This window comes from Arachis stenosperma, chromosome 7 (assembly GCF_014773155.1).
Source record: "Arachis stenosperma cultivar V10309 chromosome 7, arast.V10309.gnm1.PFL2, whole genome shotgun sequence".
Taxonomy (NCBI): domain Eukaryota; kingdom Viridiplantae; phylum Streptophyta; class Magnoliopsida; order Fabales; family Fabaceae; genus Arachis; species Arachis stenosperma.
Window position 1 is genome coordinate 68,802,795 of NC_080383.1, and position 17,337 is coordinate 68,820,131.

The following is a 17,337-nucleotide window of genomic DNA, read 5'->3' on the forward strand; positions in this document are numbered from 1 at the left end:
ACTCCATCTTTGTGGTGGAAAGAACTTTGCCAAGAAGGCATTGACTAGCTTTTCCCAAGAGTCCAGGCTTTCTTTAGGTTGAGAGTCCAACCATATTCTAGCTCTGTCTCTCACAGCAAAAGGGAATAGCATCAGTCTATAAACCTCAGGGTCAACCCCATTAGTCTTGACTGTGTCACAGATTTGCAAGAATTCAGCTAAAAACTGATGAGGATCTTCCATTGGAAGTCCATGGAACTTGCAATTCTGTTGCATTAGAGAAACTAATTGAGGCTTAAGCTCAAAGTTGTTTGCTCCAATGGCAGGGATAGAGATGCTTCTCCCATAAAAATCAGGAGTAGGTGCAGTAAAGTCACCCAGCACCTTCCTTGCATTGTTGGCATTGTTGTTGTTTTCGGCTGCCATGGGTTCTTCTTCTTTGAAGAATTCGGTTAGGTCCTCTAAAGAGAGTTGTGCTTTGACTTCTCTTAGCTTTCTCTTCAAGGTCCTTTCAGGTTCAGGATCAGCTTCAACAAAAATGCATTTGTCTCTGCTCCTGCTCATATGAAAGAGTAGAGAAAAAGAAAATGTGGAATCCTCTATGTCACAGTATAGAGATTCCTTGAAATGTCAGAGGAAAAGAGAATTAGTAAGAAGAAGGAGAAGGAAAATTCGAACTTCAATTGGATAATGTTCGAATTGTGCATTTAGAAGGAGTAGTACTCCATAATTAGAAGGATGTGGGAAGGAGGGAAGTTTATTTTCGAAAATCAAGTGAAAAATTTTGAAATTATTTTGAAAAACATTAATTAATTTTCGAAAATAAAAGTGGAAAAGAAATTAAGTGATTTTTAAAAAAGAATTTGAAATTAGAAATTAAAAAGATTTGATTGAAAACTGTTTTGAAAAAGATGTGGTTAAAAAGATTTAATTGAAAAGTTATGAGTTTAAAAAAAGATGTGATTGAGAAGATATGATTTGAAAACATTTTTAAAAGATATGATTTGAAAACCATTTGAAAAGATATGATTTTAAAAAAAGAATGACTTGCCTAACAAGGAAAGATATGATTTGAAACATTCAAACCTTTCTCAACAGAAAAGGTAACAATCTTGTGATGTTCAATCAAATCATTAATTGTTAGTAAGTATCTTTTAAAAAGGAAAGAAATTGATTTTGAAAACATTTGATTGAAAAGATTTGATTTGAAAAAGATTTGATTTTGAAAAACTAAAAAAAAATTTGATTTTGAAAACAAAATCTTCCCCCTAGCACCATCCTGGCGTTAAACGCCCAGAATGGTATACATTCTGGCGTTTAACGCCCAAAATGCACCCTTTTTGGGCGTTAAACGCCCAACCAGGTACCCTGGCTGGCGTTTAAACGCCTGTCTGCCTTCTTCACTGGGCATTTTTGAATGCTCAGCTTTTTCTGTATAATTCCTCTGCAGCATGTTTTGAATCTTCAATTCTTTGTATCATTGACTTGAAAGGACACAAATTAAAAATATTTTTGGATTTTTGATAATCAAAATGCGACAAGAATCAAATAACAATGCATGCAAGACACCAAACTTAGCAGTTTGTGTACTACTGACACTAGCAACATGAAAATGCATATGAGACACACAAAATACTTCAAGTCAATAGAATTCAAAGATCAAAACAAAGAAATATATGCATGGATTCGAAAATTATAACAAAAACATGCATTTGACACCAAACTTAGGATGAGACACTAAACTTATGCAAGAAACATCAAATATTTTTGGTCTTTTTGGTTTTGTAAATTTTTTTTTTTTTTGTGTTTTTCGAAAATTAAGTGGAAAAAGGTATCAAAATTCTTAATGAGAATTTCAGGAATCAGTGCAGTGCTAGTCTAAGACTCCGGTCCAGGAATTAGACATGGCTTCACAGCCAGCCAAGCTTTCAAAGAAAGCTTCGGTCCAAAACACTAGACATGACCAAAGGTCAGCCAAATCTTAGCAGATCACTGCTCCAAGAGCAAAATTGATGAAAATCAACAAGCTCTTGTGGTGATAAGTTGAAACCTCGGTCCAATGAGATTAGACATGGCTTCTCAGCCAGCCAGATTTCAACAAATCATCATGAAACTCTAGAATTCATCTTCAAGAATTTCGAAAAAAAATAATACCTAATCTAAGCAACAAGATGAACCGTCAGTTGTCCAGCCTAAACAATCCCGGGCAATAACACCAAAAACTTGATGTTGTTGCCGGATCTTGGCACTGATGTTACCAAAAGCTTGCTCAAAACTTGAACAATCCCCGGCAACGGCGCCAAAAACTTGGTCGGGCGAAATTGTGAACAATACTTTTTCACAACTCAAATAATCCCCGGTAATGGCTCCAAGAACTTGGTGGCTCAATACCATGGCATTACACAACTTCGCACAACTAACCAGCAAGTGCACTGGGTCGTCCAAGTAATAAAACCTTACGTGAGTAAGGGTCGATCCCACGGAGATTGTTAGTATTGAAGCAAGCTATGGTCATCTTGTAAATCTTAGTCAGGCAAACTCAAATGTATATGATGATGATGAACGAAAATAACATAAAAGATAAAGATAGTGATACTTATGTATATCATTGGTGTAAGAGCTTCAGACAAGTGTATGAAGATGCCTTCCCTTCCGTCTCTCTGCTTTCCTACAGCCTTCATCCAATCCTTCTTACTCCTTTCCATGGCAAACTCGTGTAGGGTCTCACTGTTGTCAGCAGCTACCTCCCATCCTCTCAGTGAAAGCGATTGCATATGTCCTGTCACGGCATAGCGGAATTCATCTGTCGGTTCTCAATCAGGCGCGGAATAGAATCCAGTGATTCTTTTGCGTTATCACTAACGCCCCCGCCCTCAGGGTTTGAAGCACGTCACAGTCATTCAGTCATTGAATCCTACTCAGAACACCACAGACAAGGTTAGACCTTCCGGATTCTCTTGAATGCTGCCATCAGGTCCTGCCTATACCACGAAGACTCCGAAGAATCCAAGAGATATTCACTAAGCCTCGAATGCTTGTAGAACAAGAATGGTTGTCAGTCACCTTGTTCATAGGTGAGAGTGGTGATGGGCGTCAATCATCACCATCATCATGTTGAAGAACAAGTGATATCTTGGTAAAAGAACAAGCGGAATTGAATGGAAGAACAATAGTAATTGCATTAATACTCGAGGTACAGCAGAGCTCCACACCCTTAATCTATGGTGTGTAGAAACTCCACCGTTGAAAATACATAAGAATAAGGTCCAGGCATGGCCGAATGGCCAGCCTCCCAAAGATCTAAGATAGCATAAAAGTGAAGATAGCTACCAAAGTCTACTAATACAATAGTAAAAGGTCCTATTAATAGTAAACTAGTAACCTAAGGTGTACAGAAATGAGTAAATGACATAAAAATCCACTTCCGGGCCCACTTGGTGTGTGCTTGGGCTGAGCAATCAAGGAAATTCGTGTAGAGACCTTTTCTGGAGTTAAACGCCAGCTCCCATGCCAGTTTGGGCGTTTAACTCCAACTTTTATTCCTGTTCCGGCGTTTAACGCTGGAATTCCTGAGGCCGGATTGCTTCGCGGGTTTGGGCCATCAAATCTTGGACAAAGTATGGACTATTATATATTGCTGGAAAGCCCTGGATGTCTACTTTCCAACGCCGTTGAGAGCGCGCCAATTGGGCTTCTGTAGCTCCAGAAAATCCACTTCGAGTGCAGGGAGGTCAGAATCCAACAGCATCTGCAGTCCTTTTTGGTCTCTGAATCAGATTTTTGCTCAGGTCCCTCAATTTCAGCCAGAAAATACCTGAAATCACAGAAAAACACACAAACTCATAGTAAAGTCTAGAAAAGTGAATTTTTAAATAAAAACTAATAAAAATGTACTAAAATCTAACTAAAAGATATCAAAAACATACTAAAAACAATGCCAAAAAGTATACAAATTATCCGCTCATCAATTACCTAGGAGAACCCTATAGTAACACCTATAATTCTTCATGGAGAAATCACCCAAATCTTTCATGGAAGAATCACGAGAGACCTCAACAAGGTTTCAATAACAATGGTGGAAGAAACAGGTTTAACAATGGCAAGCCTTTTCCATCATCTTCTCAGCAACAGACAGAGAGCTCTAAGCAGAATAATTCTGACTTAGCAACCATGGTCTCTGATCTGATCAAAACCACTCAAAGTTTCATGACTGAAACTAGATCTTCCATTAGGAATTTGGAAGGACAAGTGGGTCAGCTGAGCAAGAAAATTACTGAACTTCCTCCAAGCACTCTCCCAAGTAACACTGAAGAAAATCCAAAAGGAGAGTGCAAAGCCATAAACATGGCCGATTTCTGGGAGGAAGAAGAGGCAGTGAACGCCACTGAGGAAGGCCTCACTGGACGTCCACTGGCCTCTAATGAGTTCCCCAATGAGGAACCTTGGGAATCTGAGGCTCAGACTGAGACCATAGAGATTCCCTTGGACTTGCTACTGCCTTTCATGAGCTCTGATGAGTATTCTTCCTCTGAAGAGGATGAGTATGTCACTGAAGAGCAAGTTGCTAAATACCTTGGAGCAATCATGAAGCTAAATGACAAGTTATTTGGAAATGAGACTTGGGAAGATGAACCTCCCTTGCTCACCAAAGAACTGGATGACCTGTCTAGGCAGAAACTGCCTCAAAAGAGGCAGGATCCTGGGAAGTTTTCTATACCTTGTACCATAGGCACCATGACCTTCAAGAAGGCCTTGTGTGACTTAGGGTCAAGTGTAAACCTCATGCCCCTCTCTGTAATGGAGAAATTAGGGATCTTTGAGGTGCAAGCTGCAAAAATCTCACTAGAAATGGCAGACAACTCAAGAAAACAAGCCCATGGACTTGTAGAGGATGTTCTGGTTAAGGCTGAAAACCATTACATTCCTACTGATTTCATAGTCCTAGAGACTGGGAAGTGCATGGATGAATCCATCATCCTTGGCAGACCCTTCCTAGCCACAGCAAAGGCTGTGATTGATGTTGATAGAGGAGAGTTAATTATTCAAGTGAATGAAAAATCCTTGGTGTTTAAGGCCCAAGGATATCCCTCTGTCATCATGGAGAGGAAGCATGAAGAGCTCCTCTCAAAACAGAGCCAAACAGAGCCCCCACAGTCAAACTCTAAGTTTGGTGTTGGGAGGCCACAACCAAACTCTAAGTTTGGTGTTGAAACCCCACATTCAAACTCTAAGTTTGGTGTTGGGAGATTTCAACACGGTTCTGAGCATTTCTGAGGCTCCATGAGAGCCCTCTGTCAAGCTAATGACATTAAAGAAGCGCTTGTTGGGAGGCAACCCAATGTTTTATAATTAATTATTTTCTTTTGTTATTTTATCTTTTTTGTAGGTTGATGATCATAAGAAGTCACAAAAACAATGAAAAAAGCAAAAACAAAATGAAAAACAGGAAGAAAAACAGCACACCCTGGAGGAAGATGCTGCTGGCGTTCAAACGCCAGTCAGCCTAGCAGTTGGGCGTTTAACGCCCAGTCTGGCACCTTTCTGGGCGTTTAACGCCAGAAAAGGGCACCAGACTGGCGTTAAACGCCAGTAAAGGGCAACAACCTGGCGTTAAACGCCAGGAATGGGCACCAGCCCGGCGTTTAACGCCAGAAATGGGTCAAAACGTGGATTTTGATGCCATTTGGTGCAAGGATGACTTTTCCTTGACACTACAGGATCTGTGGACCCCACAGGACCCTACCATCACTCTCTCTCTTCTTCCCCCATTCACCAATCACCTCAACACCTCTTCCCCAAAAACCCCTCACCTATCAAATCCCATCTTTCTCTTCACCACTCACATCCATCCTTCATAAAACCCCACCAACCTCACCCTTCAAATTCAAACCACTTTCCCTCCCAAACCCACCCTTTGGCCGAACACACTACCCTCCCCCTCTTCCTCATTTCTTCTTCTTCTACTCCTTTCTTTCTTCTTTTGCTCGAGGACGAGCAAACATTTTAAGTTTGGTATGGTAAAAGCGTTGCTTTTTCGTTTTCCATAACCATTATGGGCCCAAAGGCCGGAGAAACCTCTAAAAAGAGGAAAGGGAAAGCAAAAGCTTCCACCTCCGAGTCATGGGAGATGGATAGATTCCTCTCAAAGGTGCATCAAGACCACTTCTATGAAGTTGTGGCCTTGAAGAAGGTGATCCCCGAAGTCCCCTTTTTACTCAAAAAGGGTGAATATCTGGAGATCCGCCATGAGATCCAAAGAAGAGGTTGGGAAGTTCTCACCAACCCCATTCAACAAGTTGGAATCTTGATGGTTCAAGAGTTCTATGCCAATGCATGGATCACAAAGAACCATGACCAAAGTGTGAACCCGAATCCAAAGAATTATCTTACTATGGTTCGGGGGAAATACTTGGATTTTAGTCCGGAGAGTGTGAGGGTGGCGTTCAACTTGCCTATGATGCAAGGAGATGAGCATCCTTTCACTAGAAGGGTCAACTTTGATCAAAGGTTGGACCAAGTCCTCACAGTCATATGTGAAGAGGGCGCACAATGGAAGCAAGATTCAAGAGGAAAGCCGGTCCAATTGAGAAGGCATGACCTCAAGCCCGTGGCTAGAGGATGGTTAGAGTTCATACAACGCTCAATCATTCCCACTAGCAACCGGTCCGAAGTTACCATAGACCGGGCCATCATGATCCATAGTATCATGATTGGAGAGGAAATAGAGGTTCATGAGGTTATAGCTCAAGAACTCTATAAAGTGGCAGACAAGACCTCCACTGTGGCAAGGTTAGCCTTTCCTCACCTCATTTGTCACCTCTGTTATTCAGTTGGAGTTGACATAGAAGGAGATATCCCCATTGATGAGGACAAGCCCATCACCAAGAAAAGGATGGAATACACAAGAGACCCCTCTCATCAAGAAATCCCTGAGATTCCTCAAGGGATGAACTTTCCTCCACAAAACTATTGGGAGCAACTAAACACCTCCCTAGGAGAATTAAGTTCCAATATGGGACAACTAAGGGTGGAGCATCAAGAACACTCCATTCTCCTCCATGAAATTAGAGAAGATCAAAGAATCATGAGGGAGGAGCAACAAAGACAAGGAAGAGACATTGAGGAGCTCAAGCACTCCATAGGACCTTCAAAAGCAAGGAAGAGCCGCCATCACTAAGGTGGACCCATTCCTTGATTCCCTTGTTCTTTATTCCTTTGTTTTTCGAATTTTATGCTTTATGTTATCCATGTTTGTGTCTTATGATCATTAGTGTCTTAGTGTCTATGCCTTAAAGTTATGAATGTCCTATGAATCCATCACCTTTCTTGAATAAAAATGTGCTTAATTGAAAAAGGAAGAATTGCATGAATTTTGAATTTTATAATAGTTTAATTATTTTGATGTGGTGGCAATATTTTTGTTCTCTGAATGTATGTGTAAACAGTGCATATGTATCTTGAATTTGTGGTTCATGAATGTTGGCTCTTGAAAGAATGATGAAAAAGGAGACATGTTACTGAGGATCTGAAAAATCAATAAAATGATTCTTGAAGCAAGAAAAAGCTATTCAAAAAAAAAAAAAAAAAAAGAGAAAAAAACCGAAAAAAAAAAATAAAATCGAAAAAAAAAAAGAAAGAAAAGAAAGAAAAAGAAAAGAAATAAAGTTGTGATCCAAGGCAAATAAGAGTGTGCTTAAGAACCCTGGACACCTCTAATTGGGGACTTTAGCAAAGCTGAGTCACAATCTGAAAAGGTTCACCCAATTATGTGTCTGTGGCATGTATGTATCCGGTGGTAATACTGGAAGACAGAGTGCTTTGGGCCACAGCCAAGACTCAATAAATAGCTATGTTCAAGAATCATCATACTTTACTAGGAGAATCATTAACACTATCTGGACTCTGAGTTCCTAAAGAAGCCAACCATTCTGAATTTCAAGGGATAGATTGAGATGCCAAAACTGTTCAGAGACAGAAGGTTAAAAGCCCCGCTCATCTAATTAATACTGATCTTCACAGATGTTTTGGAATTCATTGCATATTCTCTTCTTTTGATCTTATTTGATTTTCAGTTGCTTGAGGACAAGCAACAATTTAAGTTTGGTGTTGTGATGAGCGGATAATTTGTATACTTTTTGGCATTGTTTTTAGTATGTTTTTGATATCTTTTAGTTAGATTTTAGTACATTTTTATTAGTTTTTATTTAAAATTCACTTTTCTGGACTTTACTATGAGTTTGTGTGTTTTTCTGTGATTTCAGGTATTTTCTGGCTGAAATTGAGGGACCTGAGCAAAAATCTGATTCAGAGACCAAAAAGGACTGCAGATGCTGTTGGATTCTGACCTCCCTGCACTCGAAGTGGATTTTCTGGAGCTACAGAAGCCCAATTGGCGCGCTCTCAACGGCGTTGGAAAGTAGACATCCAGGGCTTTCCAGCAATATATAATAGTCCATACTTTGGCCAAGATTTGATGGCCCAAACCCGCGAAGCAATCCGGCCTCAGGAATTCCAGCGTTAAACGCCGGAACAGGAATAAAAGTTGGAGTTAAACGCCCAAACTGGCATGGGAGCTGGCGTTTAACTCCAGAAAAGGTCTCTACACGAATTTCCTTGATTGCTCAGCCCAAGCACACACCAAGTGGGCCCGGAAGTGGATTTTTATGTCATTTACTCATTTCTGTACACCTTAGGTTACTAGTTTACTATTAATAGGACCTTTTACTATTGTATTAGTAGACTTTGGTAGCTATCTTCACTTTTATGCTATCTTAGATCTTTGGGAGGCTGGCCATTCGGCCATGCCTGGACCTTATGCTTATGTATTTTCAACGGTGGAGTTTCTACACACCATAGATTAAGGGTGTGAAGCTCTGCTGTACCTCGAGTATTAATGAAATTACTATTGTTCTTCTATTCAACTCCGCTTGTTCTTTATCTAAGATATCACTCGTTCTTCAACCTATGAACAAGGTGACTGACAACCATTCTTGTTCTACAAGCATCTGAGGCTTAGTGAATATCTCTTGGATTCTTCGGAATCCTCGTGGTATAGGCAGGACCTGATGGCGGCATTCAAGAGAATCCGGAAGGTCTAAACCTTGTCTGTGGTATTCTGAGTAGGATTCAATGATTGAATGACTGTGATGTGCTTCAAACCTGTAACCTACTGGGCGTTAGTGACAGACGCAAAAGAGTTATTCTATTCCGGTAGGGGAGGGAACCAAACCGGTGATTGGCGGCACTGTGACAGAGTGCTTTGCATTAGCTTTCACTGCGCGGATGGGAGGTAGCTGCTGACAACAGTGAGACCTTACACGAGTTTGCCATGGAAAGGAGTAAGAAGGATTGGATGAAGGCTGTAGGAAAGCAGAGAGACGGAAGGGAAGGCATCTTCATACACTTGTCTGAAGCTCTTACACCAATGATATACATAAGTATCACTATCTTTATCTTTTATGTTATTTTCGTTCATCATCATCATATACATTTGAGTTTGCCTGACTAAGATTTACAAGATGACCATAGCTTGCTTCAATACTAACAATCTCCGTGGGATCGACCCTTACTCACGTAAGGTTTTATTACTTGGACGACCCAGTGCACTTGCTGGTTAGTTGTGCGAAGTTGTGTAATGCCATGGTATTGAGCCACCAAGTTCTTGGAGCCATTACCGGGGATTATTTGAGTTGTGAAAAAGTATTGTTCACAATTTCGCCCGACCAACCATCAATAAAGCGAGTCAAGAGGATCATCAAGGTCAATGAATCTGAAAAAGCCATTCCAGCATGGGACACTGTGCGGTTCACTAACCGCTACTGTGAGCAGATGTTCCCCATTCTGGCGGCAAGGAACTACAACAATGAGCACCTTCTTATCCTCTCTACCAACATTGTTGACTTGGTAAAGCCCCGCATTGACAAAAGATAATGGGGTTTCTTACGGAAATAGCCACGGCAGGTCAATCTCTCATGGGTAGTTGAATTCTACTCCAATTTTCACATGCCAACCCTGCAATCTGTCTATGTCCGTCAGAAGCAGATCCCCATATCTGAGGGGTCCATTCAGCAAGTTTTAGATCTCCTCCCTACTCCAGAAAGATTGGACACATTTCAGGAAGCCTCTCTCAAGCGCCAGCGATACCAATTTGACTGGGACGATGTTCTCAAAATTATAGCACTACCTGGCAGCAAGTGGATCTACGGTTACCATTGATCCAGGCCTAAGGGCATATTGGCTTCAGCACTTACCTTGGAGGCTCGCGTGTGAACACAGATTATGTCCCACTACGACATGGTTGTTCTCATCTGGTGTATCCTTACAGGCCAGCCTCTCAACTTACCAAAACACATCCGGCAAGCCATGGGACACGTCCAGATTGCGGGCAACTTACCTTTTCCCGCCTTGGTTTCAGATTTGGTCTCGGTGGCCGGAGTACCCTATAGAGCTGGAGACACCAAGGCCATGCTTCCTCAAGATGATCAATATGATTCGAGTGGAAAATACATCTGAGCCACAGCAGCCACTACTAGCCGGACTGAAGACCCGGCCAGAGATATCCCTTTTTCCTTCCACATCATAAGCACCTTCAACAGATCAGCTACTCCATCAAATCCTACAGAGGTTGGATCGCATGGAGAGACATAATAAGCACCAATTTACATACCTCAAGGAGCTGATTGTTGGCAACCACCCACCCATAGAAGAACCAGACTCTCCGGACTCCACTTCAACTACCAGCACCGGGAGCCCAGACATACCCGACTGTGGAGATGCTGTTACCAACCCCCTTGTTCCTGACTGATGGCACCGAGGACGGTGCCAAGCTTTAAGTGTGGGGAGGTCAGTCAGTACCTGACTTCCGGAGGTAACTTCTCTTTCTCTTAGCACCAGTAGATAAATTTTCTGTTTGTTTAGATAAAATAGATTGCATAGTAATAGTTAGTTCCATGTATACTCTGCTTGGTTGAAAAATAATAAGTTTTTTTCAAAGATCCTATTTTTGAAAAATTTCACTATTTCAAACCAAAATTCTATGTTAAATTTGTTTGAATATTGTAATTTGGAACATGGTTTTAGAGCTAGAACACACAACCTAGTGAGATTTTGAGCCTAATTATATGGTTACATTATTTGACCATGATTTTTATTCTTATGTATTTTCTCTCCTCTATGATTGCAATCTATGGTTTGTTCCATTCTATATGTCCATTATTTAATGTATTCATGCATATGTATGATTGAGGCCATCAATTGTTATTAGCTCACTATCCTAAATGGCCTACTATTCTAATTATCCCTTATTTGCCACTTTGAGCATATTAATCCCCATTTGTTTTATATTTTATCACATCACTAGCCTTAAACAGAAAAACAAATTACCCCAAATTGAATCTTTGGTTAGCTTAAGATAGAGATTGTGTGAAAACTAAATGTGGGGAAACTATGGGAACTCAGGTTAATAAGAATGTATGTTAATTGATAAATATCTAAGGTCTAAATACTACTCATGTGAAATTATGAAAATCAAATGCATTGATGCTATGATGCTTTCAAAATAAATAAATAAATAAATAAATAATTTGTATGTTTTAGTTTAAGTTTAGGGGAATGAAAGCACCCCAAATGATAAGTTCAATAAAAAGAATCAATGCATATGAGGTGAAATAAAAAGAACATTTAAATGCATGAGTAAGTGCAACATACAAAGTGAGATTATGGGTATTTAGGCATGATTTTAGAAGTATAGAGAATGTGTGTGTGTTAGGTGAAAACTTAGGATAATCAAGGATTCAATTTTCAGCTCACTTGGCCATACATGTACCATCACCCCTACCTAAGCCCCATTACAACCTTGAGGAAATACCTCATGATGTTTGCATGTCTACGTTGGATATTTGTTGATTGGTTAGATGAAGAACAAGGTGTTGGAAAGCATGAATAGAGGAGACTAGAGTGGATTACCCTATACACCTGAGTGACTAGAGTGCATATACACTCCCAGTGAGGGTTCAAGCTCGACTCTATGTTTCCGACTTTCATGAGCTGTCTTCTTACAAGTTTACTTGTCTCTTATTGTGTGATTTGAATTAGTGGAATTTAATTTCTGTTTGTCTTGAATAACTTGTTTATTTTCTTAACCAAGTAGGTATAGATATTTCATCATATAGTTGCATTCATATGTACAGGTTGCATTGCGTTGCGTGAGTCCTACTGTCCCTATTCATTCTTTTTGATCTCTTAGAGCTTAGCATGAGGACATGCTAATGTGTAAGTGTGGGGAGGTTGATAAACCACTATTTTATGGTTTATCTTGTGTTGAATTGAGTGATTTTTATCACCTTTCTCTTACACTTGTTCATGTAATTAGCATGTTATACGTTGCCTTCCTGATTTAATACTATGATTAAAAACTTGCTTTTAGAGCCTTTAATTTGTAGATTTTTATCCATCTCTATACCATTCGATGCCGTGATTTGTGTGTTAAGTGTTTTCAGGCTTCATAGGGCAAGAATGGCTTGGAGGATGGAGAGGAAGCTTGCAAAAATGGAAGGAGCACAAGAATTGAAAGAGACAATCAGCGAGAAGCGACGTGCATGCATGGCTCACGCGTGCGCATGAATTGAAGTTCGCTCAACGATGCGTGCGCGTGCCTGACGCATGCACGTGACAAGGAAAATCACCAAACGACGCGCACACAATGGTGACGCGTACACGTTACATGCGCGACGTACAGCAGTTATAGAAAATGCTGGGGGCAATTTCGAGCGAGTTTTAGACCCAGTTTTTGGCCCAGAAACACATACTAGAGCCAAGGAACAGCAGTGACTCAAACACATTCTCATTTTGCATAGTTTTAGTTTTAGTTCTGAATCTAGAGAGATTTCCACTTCTTCCTCTAAGTTTTCTTCACATTCATAGTTCTTAGAATTTTATTGCTTTTTGCTGTTGATTGGGATATTGAGAAGAGTTGTTACCTCCATTGAAGTTTCAATTATCCTAGTTTGTTTCCTTTGTCCCTTACTCTTTCATATCCTTAATCCTTGTTCAGAGTTACAATTTGATTGTTTTTAGTATTTATTAATGCAAATAACTATTTTTACTTTTAATTAATTTTTGGTTATTGTTTATCATGTCTCACTTTTATTCCTCTCTTAATTCTGTGAAATTTATATTCATAATAATGGAGTAGACCTCCAACTTGACTTGGGGGTTGATTAAGAGGAGACCCTTGTGTTGGAATGCCCAAGCGATTAGTTAATTTGGAAGTTATTGGCTAATTCTCTATTTACTAACGCTAATTCTTCCCAATGGAGAGGATTAGGACTTGCAAATAAGAGTTAGCTCAATCACTTGACTTTCCTTTATTTAGTAAGGGTTAACTAAGTAAAAATAACAACCTCTTGATGCTACACTTGAGAGATTCCAACAAGGATAGAACTTCCAATTAATCTACCCCCAGTCAAGGCTTTTTATTTTATTATAGAAACTCTCAATCATTTACTTTTCTGTTCTTCAACTCTTAAAAATCCTTGGAAAACCTCTGATCAATAAAACAACACTCTTTTGTCAACTCGTTGGGAGATGACCTGGGATTCATACTCCCAGTATTTTATTTCTAAAATTTGTGACAACTCTTTTAAATTGATACGTAGAATCCTCATTGGTTAAGAGCTATACTTACAACGCTGTTTTCTCTATAAACTCTTAATCAGTAATTTTTCGTCACGTCACAAACACAGAAAAGTCGTCCATAAACACTTCAATAAATTTTTCAATCATGTCAGAAAATATGGAGAGCATGCACCTTTGGAATGTTGCAGGTGCATTGCACAATCCAAAGGGCATTCTCCTATAAGCAAAGACACCATATAGACAAGTAAATGAGGTCTTCTCTTGGTTCTTGGGGTCTACAACTATTTGGTTGTGGCCAGAATAACCATCCAAGAAGTAATAATATTCATGTCCCACAAGTCTTTCTAGCATCTGATCCATGAAAGGTAGGGGAGAGTGATCCTTCCTGGTGGCTTCATTAAGTCTCCTATAATCTATGCACATGCGCCATCCAGTCACTGTTCTTGTTGGTATCAATTCATTCCTTTCATTTGGCACAACAGTGACTCCTCCATTTTTGGGGACTACATACACTAGGCTCACCCAAGGGCTGTCTGAGATTGGATAAATTACCCCTGCTTGCCACAATTTTAGCACTTCTTTTTGTACCACTTCCTTCATTGTTGGGTTTAGTCTTCTTTGTGGCTCTCTTGAAGGCTTGGCATCCTCTTTGAAGCAAGATTTTATGCATGCAAATAGAAGAGCTGATCCCTTTTAAATATGCAAGTGTCCATCATATGGCATCCTTGTGTTGTCTCAGCACCTTGATAAGCTCCTCTTCTTGATCCTCACTCAAGCTTGAATGATGACTGTATATGTTTTATTGTCACCAAAACAAGCATACTTCAAGCTTGGAGGCAGGGTTTTCAACTCTACTTTTGGTGCTTCCACTTCTTTCTTGCTTGCTTTACTCAACATGATTGAGCCTTCTAGGAATTTGCGTGGTGGTTCACCACCTGAGGCTTGTTGGTCTTCCTCCATTGCTTCTTCAAATTAGTCTCCCTCCAAAATTCCTTGGACTAGTGTCTCCATTGTATCCACTATCATGCACTATCCAATAGACTCCTTGGGGTAGTTCATTGCTTTGAAAACATTGAACACCATCTTTTCTTCATGTAATCTTAAGACCAACTCTCCCTTTTGCACATCAATTATGGCTCCAGGAGTGGCTAAAATGGTCTTTCCAAGATAATTAATGTGTTAGCCTCCTCTTTCATATCAAGCACAACAAAATTAGCTGGGAATATAAACTCTCCCACTTTTACCAACAAGTCTTCCACCACCCCATGAGGAAATTTGAATGTTCTGTCAGCTAATTGCAAGGCCATTCTTATTAGTTTGGCCTCTTCAATTCTCATTCTTTTCATCATAGCCAAAGACATGAGGTTGATGCTGGCTCCCAAATCACATAGTGCCTTCTCAATGTTGATATCCCCTATGATGCAGGGAATTTGAAAGCTCTCAAGGTCCTTTATCTTTTGAGGTAGCTTATTTTGTATGATAGCACTACATTCTTCAGTGAGCACCACAGTTTCCTTTTCACCCCAGTTTCTCTTCCTTGTCATGAGCTCCTTTAAGAACTTGGCATAGAGTGGCATTTGCTCTAATGCCTCAGCAAAAGGTATGTTGACTTGAAGCTTTTTAAAATCTCCAGAAACCTAGAAAACTGGCCATCCTTCCCATCCTTCCTCAGCCTTTGTGGATAAGGTGCTTGTGGTATATAAGGCTTTAGGACTTGCTTTGGTGGGGATGGTGCATGATTTTCTTCTTCCTTCTTGGTTTCGAATTCATTTACCGCTTCTTCTTCTTGCTTGTTTCGACTTGGAGATGCTTCATTTATTACCTTCCCGCTCCTTAATGTGATGGCCTTGCATTCCCCTCTTGGGTTGGCCATGGTATCACTAGGGAATGTATGTGTAGGTATTGATATTTTCTTGGATAAGATTCCTACTTGTACTTCCAGTGTGGAGATTTCTGCCCCTTAGTTCCTCATGTTAGATCTGGCCTCTTCTTGAATTGAGTCCATCTTTTTCTCAGCTTGCACTTGCCTCTCTGAAATAGTGGCAACACTCCCTGTAAGTTGTGCTATAGCTACCTCAATTCTTGCAAAATTGTTGCTGATGTCACATGATTGCATGGTTGAGGATGGTATATCATGAGGGTGGTTGTTGTATGGCTGTTGTGTGGAATGGTAGGGTGCATTTTGTGAGTTGTGGTATGATCTATTGTTACTTGATTGATGGTTGGGGTTATGGTTGTTGTATTGGTTGGAGTGGTATGATTTGTGATCTTGGTTGTGGTTCTATTGGTTTCCCCACCCAAAATTAAGGTGGTTCTTCCAACCTTGGTTGTATGTTTTGGCATTGGGATCATATGGTTGTCTAGAAGAATTGTTCACATAGTTGGCTTGCTCTCATTTATATTCAACTTCTGGTGTTTCTCCTTCTTGTAGAGGGGGTTGGGCTTAGATAGCTGAGACTTGGTTCTTCTCCATTTTCTTGGTAAGAGCTGCCAATTGCGCAGTGATCACTTTGTTTTGAGCTAACAAAGCATCCATAGAATTGAGTTCCATCACACCTCTCCTTGGAGTTCTATCTGAGGCGTAGAAGTACTCATTTTCAGCTACAGTTTCTATGACATCAGTGGCCTCTTCAATGGTCTTCTTCATGTTGAGCGATCCTCCCGAAGAATGATCCACAGCTTGCTTTAACTCATATGTTAACCCCTCATAGAAGATGTGCAATTGCACCCACTCGTTGAACATATCCGGATGGCATTTTCTTGTCAAGTCTTTTAATCTCTCCCAGGCCTCATAAAGGGTTTCACCATCTTGCTATCTAAAGGTTTGCACCTCGACTCTCAGTCTATTGACTCTTTGTGGAGGGTAGAATCTTACTAGAAACTTGTTCACAACATCATCCCAAGTGGTCAAGCTCTCCTTCGAAAATGCTTCCAACCACTTTGTTGCCTTATCTCTGAGAGAGAAGGAGAACAAAAGTAGTTTGTAGGTATCAGGGTGTACACCATTTAACTTTACAGTGTCATAAATCCTCAAGAATGTTGTAAAATATTGGTTAGGGTCTTCTTGGGCACTCCTTCCAAATGAGTAATTATTTTGGACAAGTGTGATGAGTTGAGGCTTCAACTCAAAGTTATTAGCATGAATTGTTGGCTTTAGAATGCTACTGCCATAGTTCCCTGGGTTTAGGTTGATGTATGAGCCTAGAACTCTTCTTTCTTGCCCAACATGATTGCTAGCATTTTCTCCAACATGGTTGTGCCCCTTTTCCTCTATAGTAACTCTCAGATCTTCCTCTACTACTTCCTCTCCAACTATTCCCTTACCTCTTGCTTCCCTCCTTAGCCCAAGGAAGGTCCTCTCAAGTTCACTATCAAAAGAGGATGAGGTTTCTCCTCTTCTACCTGTCATACAATAAACAAATACAGGCAACAGTAAGTGCAGAATTCACTAAAACAGATTATATTAAACTTGGTTAGAGCAATTTATCAAATGGTTAGTGGATTAGTATGGAAATGTAGACAGTGAATAACGAAAATTAAAATGCCAAAGGAAAGGAAGAAAATAATAAACTGAAATTAAAGGAATTAGCAAGGAAAATAAAATTGCTTAATCTAACTATCCATCAATTTATTCATTGTCAAATTCAAATCAATCCCCGGCAACGGCGACATAAACCTTGATGACCGAAATTCACTTACTAATAAATGACTTCGTTCTTTGGC

The 17,337-nt window shown here is 40.1% G+C and overlaps 1 non-coding gene across 1 annotated transcript; it reads left to right on the forward strand.

The window, feature by feature from the left end:
- Nucleotides 1-16,357: 16,357 nt before the first annotated feature.
- Nucleotides 16,358-16,459, forward strand: LOC130942610 (small nucleolar RNA R71). Its single transcript, XR_009071176.1, has one exon. It is a non-coding gene; the product is annotated as a small nucleolar RNA R71 (small nucleolar RNA).
- The last annotated feature ends 878 nt before the right edge of the window (nucleotides 16,460-17,337 follow it).